The sequence below is a fragment of the Palaemon carinicauda genome, chromosome 16 (genome assembly GCF_036898095.1).
Source record: "Palaemon carinicauda isolate YSFRI2023 chromosome 16, ASM3689809v2, whole genome shotgun sequence".
In the NCBI taxonomy this organism is placed as follows: Eukaryota; Metazoa; Arthropoda; class Malacostraca; order Decapoda; family Palaemonidae; genus Palaemon; species Palaemon carinicauda.
Window position 1 is genome coordinate 108,841,291 of NC_090740.1, and position 2,656 is coordinate 108,843,946.

Genomic DNA, 2,656 nt, shown 5'->3' on the forward strand with positions numbered 1-2,656 from the left:
GACCTCCCTTGGTCCCTCATCCATGTCTGTCTGTAGAGCCAGACGGCATTGGTCAGGAAGCCTGAATTAGATTCTCCTCTTCCTTATTTGCACTCTTTCGGATTGCCGGGCTTTGAGGTAGTACACTCTCTTATCCTGGCATCCATTCTGTTTTCTTCTAGTGCTGTACCCGACCCGGCTGCCGGCCTATGTGGCTGGCAGTAGGGCAGTCGGAGTTCTCTGGTTCTTTTGCTGCCGGCCGGCACATGCATTTGAACCAGCGTTCTGCCGCCTTATAGCTGTTAAGTAGTATACTTTAAAGCTAGTTATGGTGTGTGCCGGCCGGCAAGTGCTGGCCGGCGCATTACCTACTATACTGTACCAGTATTCTTCAGTATAGCATATACTGTAGGGAGAAAACTATAGTATAGTATTGGTACAACACTGTGTGTTCTAACACTTTTGTGTTGTCTTGCACAGCCCTTTGGTGTTGCCTTACAGATAAGAAAGTGAGTTCTTTCTTGTCTATTATCCGGTATTTTAAAATCATATCTTAGGTGTGAGCTCCACCTGTTTCCTCTGGAAATTTGTCATTGGTTACTCTAGGACAGATTAACCATACGATTTTATTATCTGGAAGGCTGCAACAATTGGTTGTGCGGGAAACACAAGTGTGTGTCTTTCCTTTCTGATTTGTTATGCTAAACTGTGCATATCCAGTGATACGTAGTTCACTTGATACTCATGGAAATTTCTTCTCTTTACAGGAGGAACGTCCGAAGTGCGGAAGTGCTTTCTGCAACGTCCGCAGTAAGAACTTTTGCGGACATGAGTTATGTAGGAGGCACGCAGCATGCGCTGTCTCCAAGGGTGATCCCCGGTATTGGGACCCTCAGGTATGTACCGTGTGCTCTAACCTGATTACTGAGGCTTTTGATTTCCCTAGGACGGCGGAATCAAGCGATATAGCAAGGGAGAAGCTTCGTACCTGGGTAAGGGGCTTCCAGAAGAACACCTCTGGACCTTATCTTCCAAGTGAGAAGATGAGGGCTTACCTTTTCCCTAGGGCATCAGCTGATGCAGTGATTCCCCAGCCTCAAGAGGAGATCCCCCTAGTTCAGATCCCGGTGGGTGCTGAAGTCGCGGTCGCCTTGCAAGACATCCAGTTGGACGACAGGATGTCAGACGTGTCCGAGCGTCGGGAGGAAGACCTCCTGGCAGAAGGCCAGGATGAAGATCAAGCCCCAGACATTGTAGAGGAAGAGGCCGACGAGGTGTCGGCTGCTCCGGTTCAGATCCCTGAACCTATTCCCTCAACATCGTCCGCTCTCCCAGTAGAGCTGGGACAGGCCCTCTCCTCCATTGTTGGAATGATCCAACAAATGCAGAAGGAGAATAATGAGAAGGCGGCTGCAATGGAACTGCAGATGCAGAAACTTGCAGCATCACGTGGGCCCCAGAAGAGGCTCAATGTGAAAGACCTTCCCTTGTGCTCAGATGCTAACCCATGGAGATATGCTGAGCTCATGCCGATGACGATTGGGAAGATCGTCATGTCGGATAAGTTGGGTTCAGTTCCCCTAGAGGAGGTGGAATTCTGGCCCAGCAAAGGGTCATATCCGGACTGTTATGTCCGGTTGAGGAAGGAACCAGCTTCAAAGGAGGAGACAGAGCCGAAGGAGGTCATAGTGATGGACCATGCTAAGGCTCAAGCTTTGCTTTCATCTTCGATGAAAGAGAGGGGCTTCACGAACTCAAAGGTGGCTGCATTGAGTAAGAAGCTCCCTTCCTTTGTATCCTCTCCTGCTAGAGCCTTCCCCTTTTTGCAGAAAGGGTTTGCGGCTGTGTTAAAAGCAGTCGAGGCTGGCAAGCCTTGCCCCTCCTGGGAGGAGTGTAAACCCTTGTCGCTGGCCCTACCTATGGACCACAAGGACTGGAAGGACGTTCATCTTACCTTCTCAGTCGGGAAGTTGGAGGCTGATATTGCCGGACGTCAGTTCGGTGAGAACCTCCCTAAGCTGTCTGACTTTCTTTTGCGGAGAGAGCTCAAGACAAAAGAAAGACTGGCTGCCTCAATGTCTCTTCAGACCACTCTTGAGACGATGGCAAGTGACCCCAAGGTCCATGAAATGTTCATGGTAGTGGCCAAGACTCATCTGGCCACAGTGACGAAGGATCTTTACAGCTTCGTCAGGGCGAGGAGAGCTTGTAGGGAGTTCGTGTTCACCTCGGCTACGGTGAGGCACGAGCCAAGGAAACTAATCTCCTCCAACATTTGGGGCAAAGACCTTTTCCCTAGCGAATTGGTCAAAGAAGTTGTTGATAAGGCCGCCACGGAGAATAGAAACCTTCTCCAGAAGTGGGGCCTGTCTATCAAGAGAAAGTCTTCCCCGGATGAGGGTCCCCAACCAAATAGGAAGACTAAGAGGACTAGGCTACCGTCTCGGCCAGCCAAGCCATTTAGACAGCAACAGCAACAGCAATTGCCGATGCCTTCAGTGCCCCAGATGGTGGCACAAACCCCGACCACATTCCAGTGGGTACCCCAGGCCGTGTCGACGCAGTCCCCGCCATTCAACCCAACTTTCGAAGGGCAGTCAACTTCCTTTCGAGCAAAGCCTAGAGGAGCAGCCAGAGGCTCGTCTAGGCGCCCCTCAAGGGGAAGGGGATTCAGGGG